The sequence below is a fragment of the Lepus europaeus genome, chromosome 18 (genome assembly GCF_033115175.1).
Source record: "Lepus europaeus isolate LE1 chromosome 18, mLepTim1.pri, whole genome shotgun sequence".
Classification (NCBI taxonomy): Eukaryota; Metazoa; Chordata; class Mammalia; order Lagomorpha; family Leporidae; genus Lepus; species Lepus europaeus.
Genome location: NC_084844.1, coordinates 32,074,474 through 32,101,116, shown reverse-complemented (window position 1 = coordinate 32,101,116; position 26,643 = coordinate 32,074,474).

Below are 26,643 nucleotides of genomic sequence, written 5' to 3'. Positions count from 1 at the left end.
TAAGGTGTGCCATCCAGTGCGTGCTGTGTGTGGCTGCCGTGGTGGACGGACACTCACAATGAATGAGGCCAGCCGGCTCCTCCGGATGGATAAAAATACCCAAGGAAGAGAAACCCAAGCCCGAAGGCTTGGGACACCCCGCGCCGGCGGCCGGCACCGGCTTGTGTTCTTCCTGCGTGCGGTGCGGCGTGACCCGATACTTAGTCCTTCCTGAGAGCTGGGTGAGCCTACAACGCCAACATTTTTGTCCCTGCTCCCAGTGGTGTCACCAGATACTGCTGTCTCGGGCCAGCATGCGTGCTGTTGAGTTTCCTTCAGAAAGTGGACGGAGAGGAGGACAGAGACCTCTATGTGGGTGGCAGCCTCCTCGTTGTCATTCAGTCACCAAGTACTTGTGGGCCGTTCGCCACCTCCTTGGGCGCAGTGCCAGGTGTGGGGGTACTGGGGGTGGTCCCTGTGTCTGTGGAAGCTGCAGCCCAAAGGTAGACAGCTAAGGTGCAAGAAAGTGTGGTGAAGGAGGAGGCCAGGGAGCTCAGGGAGCTGTGGCGTGTATCTGGGACAGGGGGATCGGGAGGGGGGGTGGTCTTCCCAGAGGAGCACTGGCTAAGCTGAGTGCTGAGGGGTAAGCAGGAGGTAGCCTGTTCCCATCTGTGCCAGGCCCTGGAGTCGAGACCATGGAAGCGTTGAGCGAATGAAGGCGGCTCTGAGAAGAGCAGGGCAGGGAGAGGAGAGGAGAGCTGGCAGAGGGAGGGACAGCAGGTCAGCCAGTAGCTCGATAGCCATGTGAACGATTTGGGGAATCATTGCAAGAGTTTTGGAGACAGCAGGAGGATTTTAAGTAGGGCAGTGAGGTTTGCATTAAAAAAAAAAAAAGTTACAGGCAGCTGCCTGCCCCATGGCTGGGAGAGAAGCCAAGGTGGCTGTGGAAGACCATTGGGAACCTCTGCAACAGGTGTGAAACGGCAGGGCGGGGAACGTGGCCTGGAGGAGGGGGGCAGGGCTGGGGTGCAGGGTGGGGGTAGGGTCTGTGGATGTACAGGTGACACAGGGGACACCCAGAAGAAGCTCCTGGCTCCTGGCTTCAGATTGGCCCAGCTCCAGCCACTACAGCCATTTGGGGAATGAACCAATAGATGGAAGACCTCTTTCTGTCTCCCTCTGCCTCTCTGTAACTCTGCCTTTCAAATAAATAAACAAATCTTTAAAAAACAGACAAGTGTCCAGGTGATAGAGTTGATGGGGTCGGATATGGGGACAAGGAGGAAGAGGCAGCACAGAGTTTGAACGAAGGGCCGGATGGTGGCAGAGCGAGTGGGTTTGGACAGAGCAGAAGCACATGTTGAGTTTTGGATGCGCTTCGTTGGAGGCCCTGCAGAGGTGTTGGGAAAGGTCTGGAGAGGAGCATGCGGGCTGGGCTCGGGGCGCAGCCTGGGAGTCACGGGTTTGGGGCTGGGATGGAGAGCCGTGGGCAGGGGGAGGTCAGTCCTGGGGTGGAGACAGCGAGTGGTGTTCACAGACCTGGAGGGTTGGCAGGGCGAGGGGGGCAGGCTAGGGGTGGAGCGCCTTTGTAGGACAGTTTGGCGTTTGTCTGGGTAATGAGTCTTGGGTGGCAAACCAGTTTTTGCACTTGCATGTTTTCAGAAGAAATAGTGGTGACATGGGCCTTGGCATTTCCGCCACATGCTGCTGCCTCACGTCGCCTTAGTCCGCTGGGGGAGCTGGCTGAGCCTGGCGGAGGTGGCGATGTCCTCTGTCCTTTGCTGCTGGTTTTCTTTCCTTTGCTGAAATTCTTCCTTGGAACAAGGACCTCTCCCGAGTGGGCTCCTGTGTCTCTGCCCATAAAAACACCATCGTGCTCCCCAGGCAGTGTCTGGGCAAGGCAGGGATGTTGGGGCAAAGCAGCAGTTTTTGGAGGGGGAGGTCTTGGTGGCCAGATGACTGGGTACCAACAAGCAGGGTGAACCGCTGTGCATGGAGGGCTGTCTCTCTAAGATCTGAGACTTTGTTTATTTTTATATTTTCATGTACTTGAGAGGTAGAGTGACAAAGGGAGGAAGGGAGGGGGGAGGGAGAGGGGGAGGGGGGGGGAGAGAGAGATCGAGAGATCTTTCCTTTGCTGGTTCACTCCACAAATGCCCACAACTGCCAAGGCAGAAGCAAGGAGCCTGAGACTCCATCCAAGTCTCCCATGTGGGTGGCAGGGCCCCAACATCTTGAGCCATCACTGCTGTCTCCCAAGGTGCGCATTAGCAGGAAGCTGGATCAGAAGCGGAGGAGAACTCCAGCATGGGAGGCTGCGCCCGAAGCAGCGTCTTAACTGCTGTGCCGAACGCCCACCCTGATGGAAGATTTTTTACAAAAGGATCTAACCTAGTATGGGTGATCAAGCATTCCTGGGTTTCTGCTGCTGTGCTCCTAGGATGCGGAACCGGGATGAGCAGGTCAGCCTGGACCTACGTGACAGTAACTGGTGCTCTTCACCCGTCAGTCTCAGTCAGGGTGGGGTGGTTGCGTGTACTCCTCAGAGTCTCCAGGGGCGCTGGGTCCTAGGAGGGATCTTGGCCAAACTTTTCCTGCACAACCTTGTTGAATTTTCTCACCTGAGGAGAAAAACCCAAGAAGAGTAAAGCGACTGGTGTGAGGCTGCCCCGGGAGCAGAGGCAGAGTGGGGAGCTGCAGAGCCGCGTGTCCTGTTAGTTTCTGCTACCTTTCTCCTATTTCCCAGCGAGGCATCGTTTGCCCTACTCTGTCCTTCTTCCAGGTATCTCTGTAACCGTGTGAGAGCAACCAGCCCTGAGATGGCATTTCCTGAGCTGAGACACTGTCCTCAGAGCTTTACAACAATGCTGTGGAAGGTTCTATTAGTGTCCCTATTTACCCATAGGGAAACTGAGGCACTTGCCCACGCTCACCCAGCTAGTGGGGAGCAGAGGCAAGATTTGGAACCCGGGCTCCTGGGTCAGGAGCTGCTGACTGTGCTCAGGGATGTCCATCAGTGCTTCCTGCCGGAGGGCAGCTTGCACAAGGCAGTGCCCACAGCTGTGTCACATGCAGTAGCGGGAAGGGCTCAGCTTTAACCATCACAGATCTGGGTTTAGATTCTACACCCTGCACTCACTTAAAACGCCCGGGCCTCACTTTAACTATTGTGTAAAAGGTGACAATACTACTACTTACTACTAATAAGTAATCTATCTGTGTATCCTTTCTTTAAATATTTTTTTAAACTTGTTATTTATTTGAAAGGCAGACAGACACACAGGGATGGTAGGGACGGAGCTATTTACACCATCATCTGTGGCCTCCCAGGGTGTACGTTAGTAGGAAGCTGGACTAGGGTGTCTGGGTGGAGCTGTGACTCGAACCAGGTGCCCCGATATGGGACATGAGCATCCCAACCAGCGTCTTAACAACCATGTTAAAACCCTCCCCTCCGTTTATCTTTTCTTGGCGGGATTGTTGTAAGGATCACATACAAATAGGTCTATATAAAATGATTCGTGGAAAGCAAAGAACAAAACAGATGTCTGTTTTTGTTAAGCAGAGATCAGCATAATGAGATGTGGTTAAAGGCATGATGATGGCATAAAAAGGCAATGGACTGACTAATTAAAAGACCCTGACTGAAAAGTCTGGATGGCGGTGGCATAAATATAAGTACAATGTCAAGTTCAGCATTGTTAAGCAGCTGGGTGGCGAGGATTGGGAATAAGATGCATCATTGAAATACTGATGCAAAGTACAGAGACCCGGCCAAAAAAGTAAAAAAGAGAAAAAGAACCAATCAACCAACCAACCCACCAAAACAACCAACCAGACAACCAAACATAAACAACCCCTTAGTCTCTTGTGACAGCGATTAGATCCACTTTACTGAAGAGCAAGCAAAAACCTAGCGAGAGCCCAAGAGCCTTGCGGGGACCATGCTCCGCCCCCAGCCCCTTCCTTACCCGGTGCTGGCCCTGGGCGAGGTGTCAGCTTTCTGAACGACGTCTTCCTCTTCTGGTGTTCACGATGGAGAGGATCAGCTGACGGATTTCATTGAATACATCAGGGACTCAGCGTAGCACCAGGCACCTGGGCATCCCTCAGCTGCCATGAGCTATTGTTATGAGTGAAGGGAAGACCTGGTTTAAAGCAAACCACAAGGTCCTGCACAGAAGATAGAGATTCTTCTTCCTCCATCTCTGCAGAGATTTGGGAAAGAGTTGCTAAGGGAAGCTGTGAAATCATCTTCTGGTTTCAAAACCTCTCTGGTCCCTTCTGGAGGCAGAAGGATACCTTTAAGCTCCCTTGAAGCTTTGATTGGAGCCATTCTCTGGGTGTGCACCTCTCTTTCAGCCAATCCTTTTCTATCTTGGTGGCCCAAGGGGCTCCCAATGAAGAAACCAGGGCTCACCCCGTCTCTCCTCACTGCCTCCCTTCAGCATTGAAGCACTGCCTGCTAACAAAGTGTCTTTCACACCCCCGGAGGCCGAGAGCGCAGGTTTCCTTCTGAGCCATCGGAGGCTGGCTCGCGTCCCCCCTCCTCCCCGTCCCCAGCATGTTATCTGTGGGGACTGGAAAACATTATTACAACAGACCCCGTCTGTTCCTGCAGCTGTGGCAGAATACTTGTGCGATCCGTTTGCAGGGTCACTGGGAGACCCTCTAATTTTCTGGGAAATGACAAGGCGTCTGTGGCCACGTTGTGTAAAATGTCCTCTTTTATACCCAAGTTACATGCCATGGATTATTTACTTGGAGTCTGAGGGTGTATTAGCCATTCAGGTAACATCACAAGCTGTCAAAGAAATCTACTCAGAGGAGGATGTGTCGGGTGTCTGGCCTTTCTAAAAATGACATTCGGCTCTCTCTTTTTTTTCTTTAATAAATCTTTTTAGGTGCTATGTTCACAGTGCAAATAGCTTAGAAAAGGACACTGGTAGAGAGTCAAAGTTTAAGTCAGGACAGACGCGTCCCCTGGAAACCAGATTGGACTTGGCAGCTTTGCCAAGAAAGGAAGCTGGTTGCAGATGGGATCGCCTCTGTGGTGCTCTGTGGAGACTGGGGACCGTGCGATCGATCTGGTGATCGATCTGCTGAGTCAGCACCCACAGGTTGGAAGGCTCGAAGTGTGTCAGTCCCAGCAAACAGTCACATGGTATAGAGAAGCTGCCTCCAAGGTCAATAGCTGAAGGAATGCTTTGGGGGAGAGATGGGAGACCATGGTTTCCAAATTTAGAACCCACTCGCATTTCATGGGTTCTGACATTAACATTGAACTTGAACATACAGTTCTGGCAAAATACAATTCCCTGATTCAAAACAAGATGTTGTGTAAGGGCGCTGGGGAGGTGTCTTGGGAGTTCGGGATCTCTTACCAAAGAGCCTGTTTGAGGATTCAAGTGTACGTGAACCAGGCCCAGACCGATTCCATTCCCTCTGAAGTCCATGTGGCTTTTAGAATTAAGCAGCAGGAAGGCTGGTTGTGGGGATGTGGAGAGCAGGAAAGCACTCTGGAAAAAGGCATGTGAGGTTTCTCTGCCCTGAACCTGTTTGAGCATCAGTATGAATCCATCTGTTGGGTCGTGACTGTCTGTGGATCTGGCACTGAGTTTTTGGTCTGATAACAGAGCCCCAAGAAGGGTTGTTGGAGAATAGAGCAGGCATCAGGCTACCTCCCCAGGACGCAGAGTTGGCTACCCTGGGGCTCAGACTGCCTGTCTTTAGCACAAGGCCTGAGTCCATAGGATTGCTCTGGTCTCACACCCACTCCTTAGGAGAGAAAGGAACTGTTGTTGTTCCATAGCTTTGGCCCTGACTCTGAGGTTCCCACAGTCCCGAGGTTGCAGTTAAGGGACCCCATATCCCAGTCTCAATTTTTTAAAAAGACTTATTTATTTGAGTTACACAAAGAGAGAAGGAGAGGCAGAGATAGAGAGAGAGAGAGAGAGAGAGAGAGGTCTTCCATCTGCTGGTTCACTCCCCAATTGGTTGCAATGGCTGGAGCTGTGCCCATCTAAAGCCAGGAGCCTGGAGCTTCCTCCAGGGCTTTTCATGCTGGTGCAGGGGCCCAAGGACCTGGGCCATCTTCCACTGCTTTCCCAGGCCATAGCAGAGAGCTGGATCAGAAGTGGAGCAGCCGGGATTTCAACCGGTGCCCATATGGGATGCAGCACAGCAGGCGGTGGCCTTACCTGCTACACCACAGTGCTAGGCCCCCTATATTCTTTCTAGAACTGCCAACCACATCACTTCTGAACTTAAGAGCTTAAGACCCCTTAATAGCAACTCTATGACTGTAGCTTAAAGTCCGAAGTGTCAGGTTTTAGGATTTTAGGGCTCAAAGAGGCACAGAGACCACTGAGAAGCAGAAAACATTTTTTTTTTTTTTTTGTAGACAGGACAGCATAGAGGGAGTTTGGGATAGGACTGTAGACCGCCCGGAGAGCAGGGAGGCGACGGGCAGCAGTCCAACTATGTTGTTTTTTCGGGAGGGGTTCTGTTGCAGAAGGGCCGGTTGGCCAAGTCCCTTTGTCACAATGTCTTGTCTCAGCAACTTGGAATGTCCAAACAATGAACATTCCACTAACCTTTAGATTATCTGTGCCCAGTTTTATCGGGTTTGGGAGTTTTAGGCCTCAGTGCCCTAACGGGTTCTATCAGGCCTCAGTGGCCTAACAGATTCCAACACACAGTCGCGTGGTCCGCCCTGTGTAACTCAGCCTACCTCTGTCTGGTGTTGTCTCCTGCTGTTCCTCATATTGGATTCTCTAGCCATACTGAAAGACTTTTGGACCTCCTCACACAACATGTCCTCTCTGGCTTCTCTGTCTTTGTCACTTGTTCTGCTTGAAATGTCCTCTCCCTACCTCCCCTCTTATTCAGGGAGCCTTCCCAGAACCCCCTCCCCAACACCTGGGCTAACTGGGGCCCCCTTCTCTGTGCCAGCCTCTGTGGGGACATCGGAACTTCCCTCTGTTGTAGCACTCGCCACCCTGTACTGTGGGGTCTGTTCTTGCAAGGAGTTGGAGCACAATGTGCTTGCTAGATTCTGGCAGCCCTCTGTCCTGGGGGGCATGTCTCAGTAGGAAGTGAAGAGTACACTTCACTCCCAGGGGACTGCACTGGAGGAGGGTCCAGTGCTAGTTGCTGGGGCTTTTGGTGGGAAATAAATAAGAGGTGGAAGGCTGCAAAGTATAGGGAAAGACCCTTCACTATAGATTTTCAAATCTACAGTGAGGTCACCAACTGCTCATTATCATCACTGGGTTTTTATTTCTTGTGGTAAAAGGGTAAAGAGATCTAGGACTATTTCCCCGCCAGCACAAGGCCACCCTGGGACGATACCTATGGGCAGAGAAATGGAGAGGGGATCAGGAGGAAGAAAGCAAGAATTTCTGCAGATTGTGGGGAGGGGTCTGGACACGCACAGGTTGTGAAATTGGAGGGTTTAAAGTGATCTCTGTTTGGGTGATACTTGTTTGTCTTTCCATTGACTATGAGCTCCTTGAGGAGGAAAGTCTAACTGGCTCATCTCTGGATCCCTGGTGCCTGGCATATAGCACACAGGGCTCAGTAAATGGTTGTTGGATAAATGGTGGGTGTGTATGTGCAGGGGTGGATGTGTAGATGGGTGGTGGAAGAATGATGGATAGATAGATGGATGGCTGAATGGATGGGTGGATGCATGTGTACATGAATAAATGGATGGATGGGTGGGTGGAAGGGTGGGAGGATAGGTAGGTAAATGGGTGGATAGATGGATGGACAGATAGAGGGATGGATAGAGGGATGGAAAGAGAGATGTATGGATGGGAGGTTAATAGATGGATGGAAGTGTGGATGGAATAATGGAAGGACAGGCAGATGGATAGATATATGGGTTGATGAATGAGTGGATATATGAGGAACTGGTGGATGGAAGGGCTGGGTGGATGCAAATGTAGATACATAGATGTATGGATAGATGAACGGATGTATAGGTGGAAGAATGGAAAGAGGAGAATGGAAGGATAGATGGATACAAGGACAGATGGTTGGATGGATGAATAGGTGGAAGGAAACTGGATGGAAAGGTCCATGGGTGGATGGAAGGGTGGAGGCAAGGGTGCATGGATGGATGATAGGGAGAAGGAAGGAAGAAAAGTAGGAAGGGAAGAAGGAAAAGTAGACAAATGGTTGGGAAGAAGGATGGATGGATGGAAGAATGGACCTCAGTTCCAAGGATGCAGACAAATTGTGATTTCCCCCTCTGCTCGAGCTGCCTTTCCTCATCCCATCCTTTGCCTCAGTTGGCTGGTTTGTTGTCACTCTTTGTAACATAGCATCTGAGACAGAGGAAGTAGTTAAACAAAGGCCTGCAGGCCAGAGGAACAAGGCCCAGCTGGGAAATGGCAGGAGCTGTGTGAGGTTGGAAAGCACACTTAGAGGCAGGGAGCAGACATAGGCAGTGCAGCAGGAGAATTTTAATCAGGGGTCAGACCACAAAAGGTCTGGCCATCAGTTTAAAAGGTCTGTGTATCAGTCTAAGCCTTTGTCCTTTGTCCTGAGAGCAATGGGAAATGTTGAAAAGTTTCCCACAGGGCAGTGTCCTAAACATTCACAGCGCACTTCTTTGTCTATATTGCTTTTTATGGATACTTAAAATGTCCCTGCTTGGAATACCACAACCCAGAAGAAACCAGGCCAGTCCTAGTTCATTGGGAGAGTCTTGGACCTGGAATTAGAGGGCCCACATTTATTTTGGGGCCTTCCTTTATCAGTTTCTAGTTGAGTGACACTAGCAGAGTGCTTTACCAGGTGTCTCGGTTTTCTGATCTGCAGAGTGAATGGAATTTACCCAGGCAGGCTTCACGCACACGCAACTTGTGCACGTGTATAGGGTCCCATGCTTACAACAATGCTGTGCTTGGTACGGGGCTCTGCTTCCACTGGCCTGTACCCTCTGGCAGCCACTGGCTTCCTTTCAGTCACTCCAGCCCACCATGTCTTTGCCACCCCAAGGCCTTGGCACATGCTTGCTCTCATCAACTACTAATTACTCCCAGTTCATGGCTCATGTTGCACCCCAAGCTTTAGATTCTAAGGGAAGCCTGAGCCACCCTTCCCAACCAGTTTACCCTCCTCTTGCTGATCTCTCAAAGCCTCCAAAGCCTTGCTATCCTGGTGCCTCAGTTGCCTGTCTCCTACGCCAGCAGAGCCATGTTTGCGTTTGTTCCTTGCAGTGATTAGTGCAGTGCTTATCACAGAACGGGTGTTCAACAGTGATGAGTGCATGAATAAGTGTTTGTACGTGGGTGCTTTCCTTGGCACCATGGGGGAAGCACCTTCAGTCCCCAAGACTATATAATAATCATACAGCAAAGAACATGTAAAAGGGGCTTCTTATATGCAGTAGACCCTGTGCTAAGTCCCCTAATTGCACCATCACACACTATCCCTACAGCTCATCTATGACATTGGATTATGTTGTCCCACTTTGCACATGGCAAGATCAATGCTGAGAGAGATTAAAAGATGTCCCTCAGGTCATGGATCTAGTAAGGGATAATGTGAACTTGAGGTTGGCTCTGGTTAACACTGAAGTCTAATTCTTCATTCTCTTTTTTCATCTCCTGTTTCTTTTATATTTTTCCAATCTGACCTACCCTATTAAGTGCTACAGGTATTAAATATGCAGGGGCCTGCTACCGGGCCTGCACTGTACACACATGAGCTGTAACCCATGTGACACAATGGATAAAACACTGGGCAAGAGTCAGCAGGTGCAAGGACTGGTCCTGGCCCTGCTCCAGTTGCTGGGTCACCTTGAGCCAGTCACATTATCTCTGGGAGCCTCAGAGTTTCCAGCCATCAGGCTGGGAACTGAACCTCATGATCCCTAAATTTCAGCCTGGCACTAATTCTGGTTAAGTCCCAGCTGGACCTGTGTAATTCTGTGCGGGCCTGCTCTTCCCCATGCTCCGTCCTTGCTGCCCTTCTGTCTGCTCCTTGAACATGCCAGGCTCCTTCCTGCACCCATGGCCTGAGCACCTGCCAGGCTTCCACGTGAGAGTCCTCCCCGGACATTCAGGGGCCGGGGAGCTCCTGTTCACGTAGGTTGCAGTGTTAAGTGTCACAGAGAGACCTTTCCTGCTCACCCAAGCTAACGTTGGGCCCAGTTTCCTCCTGGTCTATTACCTGGGCCCAGCCCGTTTGATTTTGTTTCTTTCCTAGCACATATCATTATTTGAAATCGTGTGTGTGTGTATGTGTGTATGTATGTATTTATGTGTATATATAAATTTAAAATATTTTCTATCAATAATAAATAAAATCATTGTTCTATCATCTCTCTATCTCTATCATACCATTGTTCATAGTTTACCAGTCTAAAGGTGAGGCTCCTAGGAGCAGGGTAGTAGACTGTCTTCTTCAATGTTGCATTTCCAGCTCTTGGGAATGGTGCCATGAGTATTTACTGAATGCATTGAAATGAATGAATGAGTGAGTGAGAGGGCGAGTGAGTGAAACGTTCTGTGCTTGCCAAAGCACCAAGGATAGAGTTCTAGCTGGAAAGGAAGGCCCGGGAAGACAGGGGCCACAGTGGCCCTCTCAGAGGCCCAGTTCCACCCACAAAGCTCCCTTCCTGGAGCCACGGGAGAGCCCAATAAATAGGCATTAAATACCTGGTCTCATTTAGCCGAGTGGGCTGTGGCAGCTGTCTTGGGGTGGCAGTCGTGGTGCCCTGGAGAGACCCATTAAGAGTGATCCTGGAGGAGGAGCACAAACCCAAGCAGCCCAGATGAAAGGGCTCCCCCTCCCCCGCTCCTCCATGCAGTCTGCTCTCTTCAGATCCGGAAATGTCAGCTCCAGCTGTGGGCAGGCACAGCCTGTTTGCATCTGATGGGTCTGATGGCGTCATCCGGGGAACTTGCATGCAAATGCTCGGGGCACTTGCAAAGCTCTCAGATCTGCCGATCTCAATTCTGCAGCTCCAGGAGCTCTGAGGTTTAAGACACATCCCTGCCTCCCACCTCCCTGATGTACCGTTTGATGCTTTAGCCTTCTCGGGAGAGAAACAGGTTGTATTTTACATTCAACGGCTGGCAAAGAGCTGCAGAAAGCACACGCATTTGAACTATGAACACAGCTTCCAGATAGGCAGTGCTTGAAGGGCTGGAGCCTGCTGCCCAATTGACCCCATCTCTGGGAAACAAAACCAAACAAAAAGGTGAAACCTGGCCGGCTTCATCCTCCTGTTGCCCCCAAGTGCTTGAGAGCCATCCAAGCTGAATTTAGCATCTGCCACCTCCACCCACTTTCTGGACTCAACTGTCCACCCAGAGAGGGTGGACAGAGAGGCTTCTTACACAGGAGGGTACCTTTGGGCTGAGACGGCAGGCAGGAAGACCTATGAGAGCCCTCTGCCTGTCTGTGGGCTGGCCCTCGGGCCACCGCCCCGGAGACACCAGCATCTACACCCTTTGAGAGGAGGCGATTTCACAGTCTCTCTAGGAGTCCTCTTTCATGGTCCAATAAGCCCCGACAGGCAGGAAGTCGTTTCTGGGCCTGACCTGGGGCTCATGCTGCATTAAACCATGTGGATCTTAAAGTGTCCGGGTTTCCTGATGACACCTATCTCAGCCTTTCCCGGGGCCCATGAAGGCAAATGAGCGGCCTTTCAAGGCGTATTTTACAGGAAATCTGTCTTCCCCTGTCTGATGGCTGGAGCATCATCCCTGCTGCTGCGGGAGCCTTTGAAGATTTTCGTGCTGGCCAAGGATGCCTGCTCCCTGGCAGGGGGGGCCGCCTCCCATTCCGCGGTGTCCCTGGACAGTCTCCTACTGAGGTGCTGATGAAGCTCACAGGGCTGCATTCCAATTCTTAACCTCCCTTTGGGGGCTGGCACTGAGCGTTGTCCTCATTTTGTTCGGTGATTGCTTTATTAACTCACTGGCTCCATCTCATTTTTCACGCTGCTCTTTAGGAAGTCGCAGCTTGGAGAGGGGTCTCCCGGGAGGACCCTGGCTCCAGGCTGTGGCCAATTGCGTTGTTATAGACTGGAGGCACCCTCCCTCATTCTACCTCTCCTGTTTTGAATGAAACTTGTAGATCTGAAAGCCCTGGCCTTGCAGTGGACAGGCAAGAGATATTTGTGAATGGAGAGCTGAACGAACGAATGAATGAACGGGAGAGTGCCTTACTGTGTCCAGACTAGACGTGCTGGCATTTTGGGTTTTCAGTTGCTTCCCTGTTTAGCAGTGGGTTTGCTGCCTCCCACTAGCTGGGATCACAAAGCACAGTTAGCAAGCAGAGAAGATGCCAGTAACCTAGGACAGGGGAGCCCCAGCTGGGAATCCGGGAAAGAGCTTGACCAAATTTTGGCTTCGGCACTCGGCCATGAACCAGACAGGACACCGGCCGGGGAGACAAAACTGCCTCTTGTGTTGGTGGCATCGGTTAGTTCCACGGTGCTTTTACAACTCCATCTTTGGGATCCAGTAAATTCTGTCCTCCTTTCTCTGAAGCCCCCACCTCCACATAAAGCCCAACAGAACTGAACTGAGGAGGGTTGGAGCCATGGGCCAGGAGCTCGGAAGCGACAGGGCAGCTGGTTTTCCTGGAACTGCTAGCAAAGTGTACGCTGGACCTAGGAAGACTTGTCTCTGCCCTTCTCTGACAGTGCCCCTCAGAGCCCCAAAGCCCAGCTTCCAGAACAAAACACAATGATGTCAACTGCAGGGTTGCAGGCATTGACTGTTGTGCAAAAACCATGAATAAGCAATGAGTTTGGAAACTGATTGTCCCAGGAACCAAATCCTACCCCATATGGTAAAAGGGAATTTCAACACAAGGAATCTCTTTAACACTTCCTATTATTAACATAATAACCCTCCTGTTTTTTTTTTTTAATTTATTTTATTTATTTGAAAGACAGAGTGACAGAGGGAAAGGAAGAGACAGTGATCTGCCATTTACTGATTCACTCCTCAAACAGCTGCAAGGTCCAGGACTGGGCCAGGCTGAAGCCAGGAGTCTGGAACTCCATCTGGGTCTCCTATGTGGGTGGAAGGGATCCAAGCACATGGACCATCTTCTGCTGCTTCCGCAGGCACATTAGCAGGGAGCTGGATCAGAAGCAGAGCAGCCAGGACTGGAATCGGCACCCTTCTGGGATGCCAGTGTCCCTTAACCTGCTGCAACAAAGTGCCCACCCCAGTAACTCCTTCTTTGGCACACGCCCTGTCCCTCCACACCCGAGGGGACAGCACAGTCTCTCGCCTATAAAGCCCAAGGGCTTGAGTGTATGACTCTTCTCCAAACCAGGAGTGCAGGTGCACCCAAAATCTTAACACCCCCCTGACATACTCAAAACCACCCCCCACATCATCCCTTAGACTAGATAGCACCCCCAAAATAACAAGAGTTCAATGAAACCTGCAAATCAACAACCCAAAGAACTCCTGAAATAATGCATGTTCCTCTTGCTCTCCAGCGAGCTGAGCTAATTAAGCTTTTATTCTTCCCAGTTGTTTGTAATTGGAAAACCAAGTAAAACACAGTTGGGTATCTCTCAAGTTTCTCTCTCCTGGCAGGTGCTTGAAATGCCATCTCTCTTTTCCCCTACCCCTGCTTCGTCTCGCTCCCAGGAAACAGGATGCTGCCTTCAGGATGTGATGTCCTTGCTTGAGGCTTATGTGAGCTCTGACAGGTCCTCCTTTTCAAGTCCCAAGGTCATGGTTGAGTTCTCAGGCCTGCAGGAAGTTGTCTGCGCTGCAGGAGGTTTTCTCCATCTGAATTTTGTCCCGGTTACTGTATTGGATGGTGCGTAGGAGAAATGGTGGTGTTTTGCCAAGTAAACTAGCGGACACTGTTTAGTGGTGCCCCCTTAGCACATTCTGTGCCTTGGCCCCCAGGAAGCTCAGGGAAACTTTTGGCTCAATTGCATTCATTTTCTTTAGTTGATGCTTTTTGATTCTGACCTCCACTAGGCTGCTCTTCCCCCATGGACATTCAATGTCTAGTTGTAGCCTTTTAGCTGCATGAAAGGCTGCCTAGAAAAAGCAAGGGCATGCATGTCCCCGAAAGAATTATGGATGAAGCTTTTGATTCCTGGAGTTGAGTCCAATCAAGTTTGCAGAAAATCAATAAATATTACTTACTACTGCCAGACAGATGTGAAGGAATGAGAGACTGGTGGAGGGGCACCCACATCTCAGGGTCCCCACCTTTGCACAGCCAGGAAGCAGGTAGTTGTCACCCCTGTCCTAGCCCCAGTGTGCTCCTCAGCTCTTCTAGGCTGACAGGGAGGGAAAAGCTCCCAGAGGGCAGAGCCAAGAGCCTGGATGAGAAAGGGCCGGGGAGCAACTCCGTGCAGAACAGGGGCAAATTGAGGAACACTGTCCACCTCCAGGCTATGGGGACCTGGCAAGAAATTCCCAGCAGAGTGTCGGAGTGGCCGCACTTCAGTGAGCGCCACAGCCCTCCTGTCTGTGTCCTTTTCAGAAGCGAGCATCTGTGTAACAGTTCTGCGCTGCTCCACCATTGCGTGTTGGGAGTGTTGGGTGTGTCTTTTTGATCTTTAGGTCCTATCAAGCCAAAAGGAGCCTCCCTGAGACCTGATGTAGATCAGGTTTTGCAGCTCAGTACTAGGATTGGATAGGATTTTTGGAGTTCTTAGGGACTGAGTGGCTATTTTGCATATGGGGTGAGAGTGACTATTTGTGGCCCAAAGAGCAGAGGGTAGGCATTGTCTGTGAATATTCAGTTGTTTTTCTTTCTGTACATCTCCACAGGGCAAACGTACCTCCCTGCCTGCCCTTGACTTCGGATTTAGCCATTTTTACTTGTTTTGGCCAAGGAAGCCTTAGTGGGTGTGGCATGAGCGAGCATTGAAACGTACTTGTGCTGTTCCGCTTGCCACCTTGCGTGTCTGCTATTGCCACAAGAAAATGTGACACGGGCCCAGTGGAATGAGAGCCACATCAAATAAAGCCATCCCAGGTGACCTGGAGACCTGAAGCCTGACAAAACCACCCCACCTGACCCCGAGGCGGACAGGCGAGAAATACTTGTTGCCACTGTGATGTTTGTGGTTGTTTGTCACACACTGTAGCTGACAGCGACAACCTACAGTAGCCACCTGGAGCCCCACGGCTTCCTACAGGACAGGGGAGTGGACAAGTAAATGCCTAACAATTTGAGAGTGGTCCGTGCTACAGAAGGGGAAGATGAGGGTGGGCTGGAGGTGAGCTGACAAAGTCCTCCGGATGGTCTTCAAAACTCAGCCTAAGTCTCGGTCTCAGGGAGAGCCCGAGATTACGCAGCAAATGTGGATCTCAAAATCTCCTAGGCCAGTCAAAGAAAGGAGGAAAGAGTCGGCTGAGGTTGTGGGCGAGGTGAGCGGGTTTGTAGACAAGGCTGCCCAGGAATTCTCAGTGCATATATACAGTGCACACACTGCATGTTTGATATATTTATTATACAGTCATTTTCTGATAATTAAACTTCTTAATATAACTTTGCGGTAAGAGCGCTTGTCCCACATTCCAGAGACTACCAGGAGTCTGACCTTTCTTTTTTTTTTTTTTTTTTTGAAAATATTGTTGTATCATATATATTTTTAGCAGGAGGTAGAGTAAAAATAAATAGATGAACCAGGAGTGCTGGCTGGGTGGGAAAGCAAAATGTCATTCAGAAATAGACCGTGAAATTAATTATCTGGATAAACCAATGTAAAAAAAAAGTTATTGTTGAAGACAAGGGTCATAAACCCACATACCTTGGGGACCAGGAAGGCCACATAAACAAGAGGCTGAAGGGGGAGTGTGATGCTACAGACGCAGTGTGCCCTGCAGCCACGACTTGGCTCCCTCTGCCTGTTACCCTTCGGGGAGGGGAGAGCCCAGTGTTATCTGGGGAGACAAGGCTGCCATGTGTGTTTGGGCAGGTTGTACACTGCACAAGCGTGCTCAGACGAGTGGCCACTGGAGGCTGAAGCCTGGTTCACATTTTACTTTCCGAGCCTTGGGTCAGGGGATCCGTGACTCAGGGTGGGGGTCAGGGGAAGGCAGAGCTGGGCTGGATTCCAGCCTGCATCCGCTTTCTTTGTGTAGTTCGCCAGCCCATGGGGTGGAGGAGGAGTCCCCTTCTCATTGTGGATGGTGAGTGAGGATCTGCTTCTGGCCTCCCGGGCGTGGTGGCTTTCCTAGGCTCAGCCAATCATCTAAGTAGAATCTTCTGAGCGTGACAAAGGGATTACCTGGGGTGGCATCTGCTGAGTTTTGGTGTGCATGATTGAGGACAGATGTGGCATTTCTGAGTACACTTGGTTCTTAAATAAAACTTACCAGGCCACTGACGGGTCCACAGGGTCTCTGTCCACCTCTAGGTCAAGACATCCCAAGAACGGGACGGGGACTGTGAGCATGCGCACCTATTCTCAGGAACCTTTGCACATTCGTGGGTTTCACCACAGTGAGGTGTCCTGGCTTGCCATTCCCCACCTGCTTCCGGTTCTTTGAGAGTTTGGACTTGCCTGCTGTGATCCTGGTCCAGTTTTGATTATGCCGATTCTCAATATCCAGATGTACAAAATACACATTTGAAGGCTTCCTTGACTCCTAGGGATGTGGTAAAGATCAAATTCCCCAGGATAACGCATGAGAAAGCACTTGCAAAGCTCTAACACCAGGTATCCTGATGCCAGGGCTGAGATGTGAGAACTCCCGTTGCTGATACTTTAATTGGAATTGGAGGGGCCTCTGGTGTGGAGCATGCCTGGTGGACTATTTTCAAAATGCTGGAAAACAGGGGTTTGTAATTCACTGCCCCCCCTGCCTACCTGCCCTGTTCACTTCTGCAAATCTGAGCCTTTCCCGCAAGAAATATCTGGGACATTGACATCATTGTACTTCACCCTCACAACAGACGTCCGGGGCAAGGATTATCATAGCCCTGTGCCGAATAGGAAGCTGTGGCTTGAGGAGCCCAAGTGTATGGAGTTGGCAAAGAGCGCAACTTTGGAGGGAAACCAGGTTTTCTTCTCCAAGGCCACAGATGTCCCCAGTAGAGCCTGCTGGCACCACCCAAGGCAACCTGCACTCAGCACCATCCAAGGTCCTGAAGATGCCTGTGAGTGCCCAGGGGCTCAGGAGGGGCTGATCCTGCCCAGCACCTCATCCCTGCAGCTTCTGGAAATAGCACTCCTCACCACCACCTTCTCGGGCACTGCCCCCCTCCGGACTTGATGTACTTTGTGTGGCTGCCTCTCCCGTGCCCCAGTGGGGCACATGATCTAAGACAACTCATGCGACATGCCCGTGCGATGTAGCCTGGAAGGAAGCTGCAGCCGGGCGCTCCTGAGGTGCTTCTACAACCCCTACAGCAGTGGGGCTTCTCCTCTCCGGTGAGGCCCAGATCACGACTGGACTGGTGCAAACACAGATCGCTGGGCTCACCTCCGGGGCCTGGGATCTGGCAGGTGGGGGTGGGATTGAGACTCTGCATCCTGAACAAGTTTCCAGGTGCTGCTGCTGCTGCTACTACTGCTAAGGGGTCCTCACTCAGCGGTTCTCAACCAGGGGTGACTTTGCCCCCCAGGGGCATCTGTTTGATCGACATGACTGAGGGGCTGCTCCTGGTACCTGGTGGGCGGAGGTCAGGGGTGCTGCCGAACATCCTACAGTATGCACGACGGCCTCCCCATAGCAAGGAATTCTCCAGCCCCATGTCTCAGCAGTGCTGTTGGAGAAACCCTGTTCTCGGGGATGGTCTGCGAGCTCCTGTGTGACCCATTTTCTCCCCACTGTCCTACAACGTGTTCCCTGCAGCAGGGAGGAGATTCCAGTCCTGGGCTTGGTCTTTGAAGCTGGAGAACCCTAGGGAACCAAGAGGTTGCCCGAGGTATGAAGGAGAGGCCGGTCAACCACACACAGCCAAAGTCCCTCTGTCTCTCCCTGTCCCCTCCTGGGCTCCCCTCGGATGGGTGCTGGGCCCACAAAGAGGCCGTGTGGAGAGCTGGAAGGAGCAGCCTGCAGACTCACGGTGATAACACTTGTCCAGTGGGGCTCTCTCTGGAGCTTCAGCTTCCAGCTGGTCACATGGGGAGGCCCAGACCCCCTGGGCAGGGCTGTGGGGAAGATCGGAGGTTACGCAGGAAGAGTATGACCACTCAGTCAACCAGGCGTGTGCTCCCTGGTCCAGTCCCCAAGTCCTGAATGTGGCCGAAGCGCTCGCCACCCTGTGCATGTAGCTCAAGCGCTGGAGATTGGCACCACCATCTTTCTCTTGCAGCACTACTCCTGGCAGAGTCCGGCTGGAGAAGCTCCCGAGTCAGAAGTAACCCAGTAGTATATTGGGTTAGACTGGCAGGATACAGCGAAAGAAAAAAAAAAAAAAAAGGATGAACTTTTTCTTTTTGAAAAAAGAAAATTCTGCTTTGGAAAACACTGAGCTGACCTCTTCCCCCTTCCGTCTGTCGGTCTGGTCAGTCTGTCCCTCGCTGTCATTTCCACTCAACAACAGGATGCTCTGCTTCTCCCCCGCCCCTGGGCTGCAAACAACCCCGGAGCCACTCTGTCTGCACGCTGTGCTCTGTTTAAAGGAACAGACACCCATTTCTCACAGAGGAACTGTTAGGTAAACAATAATATTTTTTTAAAACCCAGAAAAGTGGCAGGACACACTCTGCATGGAGGGAATGGCCGTGCAGAGTAGTCAGGACAAAGGTCTCCAGGCAGAGGATGCTCTGGCCTACAGAGGCCCAGAAGCCAAAGGCAAGCAGCCGGGAACCTGCCTGGGAAGCTGTTCTCGGGCTTCCATGGTCCGGGTGGGCAGGGGAGGGCAGCTTCTGCTCCCACTGGCCCTGTTCCCCGTGCACCTGGCAGGGCTGTGGGAAGCCTCCCTGCCCCTTGGCCTTCTGATGACCTTGGGAGTTATGCTCATCACCCTGCTTTGCAGGAAGACTGAGGCTTAGAGAGATGGAGCAACCTGTCTGAGGTCATACAGAAACAGCTCACATCAGGACGCAAGCTAAAATCTGCTGGCTTCAAAGTTCATTCCCAGACCGCTCCTGACGGTGACTACTGGATCCCAGACTTCAGGACGACTTTGTGTCACCATTTTCCAGATTTGGAGGATGGGATCCGGGGGTCAGGAATAAGGGTGGGGGTCCCCAGGGTTCTGACTCCAAAGCCCCATGCTGGTAGTTTGCAGCCAGATGGCGTCAGTCCCTCGGTCTCCTCGCGTGGATGTGCTACCCTGAGACTTCCCACGGCGCAGTGTGGCCTTCAGAGCTGTGTCCACAGCTGCCATCCGTGGGGGCTGATGGTCGCAAACCCATATTCCCATCTGCCCACAGGGACAAAGAAATAATTACCAGAAAAATAAAGCCACAGATTGTGTCCTCAAACCAAGTAGAAACGACATGTTTTTGGGGTGAGTGTTGTATGGTGGGTTGGGCCACCAGTTGGGACAACTGCATCCCTTATCCGAGTGCCTGGACCCCACTTTCTGCTAATGCACACCCTGGGAGGTAGCAGGTGATGGCCCAAGTACTTGGGTCCCTGCCACCCAGGTGTGAGACCTGGATGGAGTTTCTGGCTCCTGGTTTTGGTCTGGCCCAGCACTGGCTGTTGTGGGCATTTGGGGGAGTGAACTAGTGGAAGAAAGATTCTCATTCATTTTTATTCCAGCTCTCTCTCTTCCTTCCTTCTGCCTTTAAAATAAACAAACATAGGCCGGCGCAGTGGCTTAACAGGCTAATCCTCCGCCTTGCGGCGCCAGCACACCGGGTTCTAGTCCTGGTTGGGGCGCCGGATTCTATCCCGGTTGCCCCTCTTCGAGGCCAGCTCTCTGCTATGGCCCGGGAAGGCAGTGGAGGATGGCCCAAGTGCTTGGGCCCTACACCCGCATGGGAGACCGGGAGAAGCACCTGGCTCCTGGCTTCAGATCAGCGAGATGCGCCGTCTGCAGTGGCCATTGGAGGGTGAACTAATGGCAAAATGGAAGACCTTTCTCTCTGTCTCTCTCTCACTATCCACTCTGCCTGTCAAAAAAAAATTAAAAAATAAAATAAACAAACAAATTTTACAAAGTAAATGGTTTTGGCTTCTTCCCAGCAGAGAGATTATCTTCTGATGGGGTCTGTGAGCCAGGAGAAGTGGGGGGTGAGTGGGTGTGGAACAACCCTGATTTGAGCTGTGCATACCTGAGTTGGAGAGCAGTGTGCTGGTTGGGGTTCCTGGGAAACCCCTCACCTGGGCTGGTCCTTGTTTCTTCGTCTGTCGCACCTGCACCATGAGGTGAGCGAGAGTCTCTTCTCTGCCATGCCGGACCTTCCCTGTCTGTGTTCACAGCCACCTGCCGGAGGGCAGCAGCTGCGTTTTCATGGTGAGGAAGCTCAGGTTCAGAGGAGGTCACCAGCATATTTGGGGCTGGCCTGGCTCCCGAGTGGTGCGTGCTGCTAACCCCTGTGCTGCACGAGGGAGCCACAGGGTACGCAGGGCTTAGTGTCCATTCACTGCCTGGATTTCTTGACTCTGGGAGCCAAAGAGCACGTGATGGTGGGAGCCCCGAGGATGTGAGGCTCAGGTGAAGGGGTGGGGGGCTCAGGGGCTTTGCTCTACCCACCCACTAGCACCCTGCCAATTCTGTGACATGAGAAGAGAGGTGGGGGTTCACCATCTGATTGGAGCTGAAATTAGTTATTTCCTCCCTAAGAAGACAAGGGAAAGCCAAGTTCATCCCCTGGGATGAGTGGGGTCAGTGTTCATGGTAAACAGGACGATGCAACTGGTATTGAACACAGCAGGGACCAGGCATGCCGGGTGATCTGCAGCAGCCGGGCCTCCTGCAGGGCCACTGTGAGGAAGTGGGATGGCTGCTGCCCTTCCAGGCAGACTCTGGTCCTTCTTGCTCTGCACATACATGGGAGGCCAGACCTCTACACAGCACAGTATCTTGGGTCCCTGGCTCTCCGGCTTCCTGTTGGATTTGTCCAAAGGAGAAGACTTGCAGGTCCCCAGAGGGCAAGAGGAGAGGTTGGGTTGTGTCCTGCACTCCTCCCAGTCACAGGGTCCCTCAACAGTGACAGCTCCACAGGGGCCAGGGATGTCCACTCCAGGAGCCCCAAGAAGATGTGAGCAGTGATGAGATGATGAACAAGAATATGGGAAAGCGAGAAGAGTAGAGACTTTGCATTTGGGGGAAACAGAGCCTCAGTTACCTTGATGTATGTGCTTGGCCCCTTTCTATCAGTACACCCACTGTCCAGAATAGAAGACAGAGGCTGGGAGAGGCTAAGCACTTGGGGACTCTAGCATACACTAGGTGTTCAGTAAATGCACGTTGACTGACTAGATGGAGCGGCTTTATCCAGTTAGTCAGTAGCCGGGCTGGAGATGGAACTTATGTGTGCCTGGCTTTGAAGACCCCTGTTTGCATCAGCAACACCATCTGTACCATAAAGAAATGAAAAAGCTGGAGGGACAGAGGACCAAGAAACGCAACATGGGAGTCACGAGCTGCCAGAGGGTTCCAGGCAGGTTCAGAGCATCGCAGTGGAAACGGTGGGTTCGGGAGGCAGGCTGCCTCGGCTTCACTTCCCACCAGCTGTGTGGTCTCCGGCAGGTGGCTCAACTTTCCTGTGTCCTACTGCTTCCTGTGTACATAGAATAATGGTACCTATGTTGGCCCTGCCCGTGTGCCTTGCTAGCTATTGGTAAAGCAAGGGCCTGGGAGAGGCCTGACTTTCCTAGCTCCGCCCCCTACCTGTCTTCCAGCAGAGTTTAGCCAATGGGAGGTGCCGGGGGGTGGGGTGCATTTCTTCCCTCCCTATCTGCTTCCACCTGAACTCTGGAAGCAGCTGCCTGTTTGTGAGGTCCCAGCTTCCGGACTACCGCAGAGGCCATAACAACCAGGCCCTGTGTCGGCCCAGCAGTAGCTTCCTCCTCTTGCCAATCTCCAGGCTGTCCCTGTCCTTGCTTGGCTTCTCTGCCAAGAGAGCCCATGCCCTGTCCTCAGTCTCCCTATTTGAAGGACCTGGAGTGATTTCTGCTTCCAAATGGACACCTCAGGGGCTTTAGGTGAGAAACAAGTTAACCAAGGCCTAAATGCTCAGTGCATTAGCCTCTGTTCGTCCCCTTACCTTGTGCAGGCCATCCAGCTGGACTCAGGTCCCTACATTTTCTGCACCTCTGAGACTCTTTCTGTATGCAGGGACCATTCCACTCCTGTAGCAGCCATGATGGCGATGGCCGCTGCTGCCTCCCTCCGAGCCTGCGCCCCAGTGTACGGTGCACCTGCCATGTGTCTGCCTCTGCCGTGACCCCTGCAGTTGTTAGCTCCACTGTACAGAGAGGGAAGGGCTCAGAGCCGTTGTGCAGCTTGCTGAGTGCTGGGAGTGGGAGGAGATTTAAACCCCAGTCTGTGAGATGGTGTCTTTGCCTCCACTTCACATGGCAGCTGGGCCACGGAGGGCCCATTGGACTCCGCTCTTCCATGGCTCAGCAGGGAAGCTGGGCTCATCCCTGGACTTTCTCCTGGGGTTTGTCTGGATGCTGCTGGCCCTGCAGCCTGGTGTGTGTGCACCTTCCCTGGGTCTTGCTGGCACTGATGTGATCTTTGCCACCTTTGCCCTAGAGTAAGGGAAATCCTGGATTTTACTTAGAGCCTTTGCAGGTCAGTGTAGGGCACCAGTCCCCGAGGAGGGGGTCTGGGATGGTGCTGGCCCAGGAGGCAGAGGTGGAGAATGGTTTGAGAGAAAGCTGAATTTGAGGTGGTGGCAGATGCTTTTAAGGTATGGGAAAACCTGGTCTGAGGGTCAAGGAGATTCAGGGAGAGCCAGGTGGCGGTGGCCTGGAAGCAAGTGGAAGGCAGGATGGTGAGATCAACAGTGGCAGTGTGCAAGAGGATCAAAGAGCGAAGCCAGCAAAACAGCACTTGCCACTGTCTCTGGATCTTGGGAAGTCTTTGGTATGATTGCCAGGGGACCGTGGTGGCAGAGTGTGGCCTGGTTCAGAGGACTTTGAATGAACAGTGTGTTCCCTGGGGAACAACGTTGGAGAACCACGCAGATGCAGGAGTGTGTGTGTGTGTGTGGCCTTGGCAGGACAGGGGCCTGTTGATGATGGGCAGGGGGACTAGTTGGTAGAGAAGGAAGAATTGAGTAGGCACCCAGGAAGAAACAGAGATATTAGAGAGAGAGAGAGAGAGAGAGAGAGAGTGATATTTTGATTTCTTGGTCTCTGGGCCTGACTGTACTTCCCACAACTGAATTCTGAGAGTCCCCTGAATGTTTGGACAAGCTTTTCTTTTACTTGAGAGGAGGGAGAATTGGAAGGAGGAGAGTTACGTGGCAAACGAAATGCAGCATGGAGAGACTGGTTGAGTGAGTGACGTCAAGTCCATACACAGGAATGCTGGAAGCCATCCATGAGGGCGTCCGTGTTTGTTGACATGGACAGGCCCGCCATGTGGCGAGAAAAGTGGGTTCCTGGGCCATCCGCTGACTACGAGCCCATCTGTGCAAAGTGTGGCATGGGCACGTATCTGTGAGTGACAGACGCCTGGGAGCAAAGCTGTGCAGCAGCGCGCTCAACCTGTAGAACTCACCGGCAGGAGAGAGTTCAACTTTGGTTTTTAAATGTTATTGCATTGTTTGGTTCTTTTTTTATTTTTATTTTATTTTTTTATTTTTGACAGGCAGAGTGGACAGTGAGAGAGAGACAGAGAGAAAGGTCTTCCTTTTGCCATTGGTTCACCCTCCAATGGCCGCTGCGGTAGCACGCTGCGGCCAGCGCACTGCGCTGATCCGATGGCAGGAGCCAGGTGCTTATCCTGGTCTCCCGTGGGGTGCAGGGCCCAAGGACTTGGGCCATCCTCCACTGTACTCCCTGGCCACAGCAGAGAGCTGGCCTGGAAGAGGGGCAACCAGGACAGGATCGGTGCCCCGACCGGGACTAGAACCCATAGTGCCGGTGCCGCAAGGCGGAGGATTAGCCTAGTGAGCCGTGGCGCCGGCCTGTTTGGTTCTTTTGTGACTAAGTAATGAGCACATATCCACTTATTAATAAAAGGGAGAAGATCCTAAAAGATTGCCACTTTTCAAATGTACCAGATAAGAAAGATGTCACAGCCTAGTGCCTGCTTTCAGTTCTGGCAGCCAGGAAGGGAAGGGGGGAACAGGGAGAGGCATGACCAAGTACATGGGCTGAGAGAAAGGTGCCGCAGATGGGGGAGGGGACACGGAGCAGAGGGGTGGCACTCTTGGCGGAGCAGGGACTTAGGGAGATGGGGGTGGGGTGGAATCTTGGGCACAGGTGGTGGGATTAGCCCTGGACAGTTGGAGAAGCACCCCTTCAGTACAGCAGGAGGGCAGGCAGGAAGGGCAGGGCGAGGGGGCCAAGCTGTAGGTGGGTGGCAGGAAGGTGAGGGCGTCCCTTCCTGATTACCGCTATTTTCTCTGTGAAGGAGGAGGTGAGGTCATCCCCAGAGAGCGAGACGGTCAGCTTCCCAGGCCCGGGAAGCTTGGAAGGCACCACAGGGGCAGAGGAAGGCCTGAGAGGGACCCGTGAAGGCATGGCCAATCTCTGTCGAGGCCCAGCTGTTGCAAGACGCCTTTCCTTTGCTCTGACAGTTGTCCATGCACTTCGATGGCGTTTGCTGGTGGAATTCTGGCAGCCAGAGCTGAAGGTGGAGTAGGTGCATTGCTGGGCTGGCTACAGAGTTATAAGGCTGTATGGGTTCAATGTGACCGAGGGACAAGGTGCTGAGGGGCTGACAATGATGGCAGGAGAGTACATTAAGTGAGGAATGATGACCTACAAGCTGGCGAGGAAGGGAGGGACGTTGGAAAGCTGCAAAGAGAGGGCTTGGTGAGGACAGGGGGTGGGCATTTAGGCACTGGTGAGAGGGTGATGCTGCTGTGTCCAGGAAGGAGATGCTGTGGAGAGGTCAGAGATGGGTGTTGGAAGGGCCCCCTTGTGATGGTGGAATGGGGGCTTGAAATGCAGGTCAGGGTGGTGGATGGGGTGACCTGTGATGGGGGGGGTGAAGGATGGGAGCAGGAGTGTTCACCGGTCAACGTGGGAAGGAACCAGGTGCCACAGATAGCAAAGCAATGGAGAGAAATGCAGAAGACCTGAGATGGCCAGGAGGGGACACTCTTGTTCAAGGCAGAAAGCCCAAGGAATGCATCTACAGGAAAAAGGGCAGATGTGTCAGCGGGGCCCTGGAGGCAACAAGTGCATTTCCTGTTGGAGGGGGTCAAGGCCCCAGAGGTGCTGCCAGCTGCTCCGGCTAATTAGAGCAGAGCCCAGGTTACTCCGTGAGAGGCAGGAGGCGAGCGCTACTTCTGTGCAGAGATGACGGGCCGTTGTCTTTAGTGCTAAGGGCAATTTGGAAGTCGTCTGTAGCCAACCCCTTTGTTGTAAAGCTGAAATCTAGGAAAATTCAGTGAAATTAGTAGAGCTTGGATCAAATTGAGATTTCCTGACCTGGTTTGTTCCTGGACATAAAGGGCAGACAGAAATGTGTGTGTGTGTGTGTGTGTGTGTGTGAGAGAGAGAGAGAGAGAGAGAGAGAGAGAGAGAGAGAGAGAGAGAGAGATGGGAAGGGCCTTTTGTCTACTGGCTTACTCCCCAAATGTCCTCAACCACAGGGCTGGGCCAGGCTGCAATCAGGTGTCTGGAACTCAATCTGGATCTCTCATGTGGAGGAAAGGGAAAAACGTGCTTGAGCCAGCATCTGTTTCTTCGCAGGGTGTGCATTAACAGGATGCTGAAGCCAGAAGCAGAGCTGGGGCTCCAACCTGGGCACTGTGATATGGGACGTGGATGACCCAAGTACACACCCCAGCCATGGAACTTCTGCCTCATTTGCTGAAACACTTGCTCTTGGAGGCCTGACTCACCTCCTAGGGTGTCCAGCTGCCCTGGGAGACCACAATAGGCCCTCACATTTTCAACCCTATCTGAGCCCTGACTTCCAGCTGTCCAAGGTGTCCAAGCGTGCAGGCATCTTAGACATTCTGCAGCAGTCCACCTGCCAACTGACTACCATGGGGGTGACTTCCAGCTGAGCCTTGCTGGAGCTACCAACCCACAAACTCACAATATAAAATGAAAGGGCTATTGTTTTGAGCTACTCAGTTCCAGAGTAGTTTGATACGCAGAAATAAGTTGAACACTGGGAGTCTCCTTTCTGTGGTTCCAGTTATCCAACCAACTTTTTGCTCTAGGTCCCCTAGCTGTCTGATTAGTTTCCATAGCAATAAAAAATGCATGATGATCTGGTCACCGAACACCAGGGGCAGGGTCAAGTGTTATGGGCCAGGGCCTTGTCTTCTGGAGGTTGGGGCCCCACAGGTCCTGGGAGGGAGGGCAGGTGAGTGAGAGCATCCCCATGTACTGTTTCATTCCCCAAATGTCATCAGTGGTTGACAGTTGGCCAGGCTGAAGCCAGAAGCCCAGAATGAAATTCAGGTCTCCTATGTGGGTGGCAGGAACCCAGTTACTCCAGCCGTTACCTGCTGCCTCCCTGGGTGAACATTAGCAGAAAGTTCGAATTAGAAGTGGAGCTGGGATTTGAACCTTGGTACTCTGGTATAGGGATGTGAGTGTCTTTTTTTTTAAAGGATTTAAAAATTTATTTGAAAGGCAGAGTTAGTGATAGAGT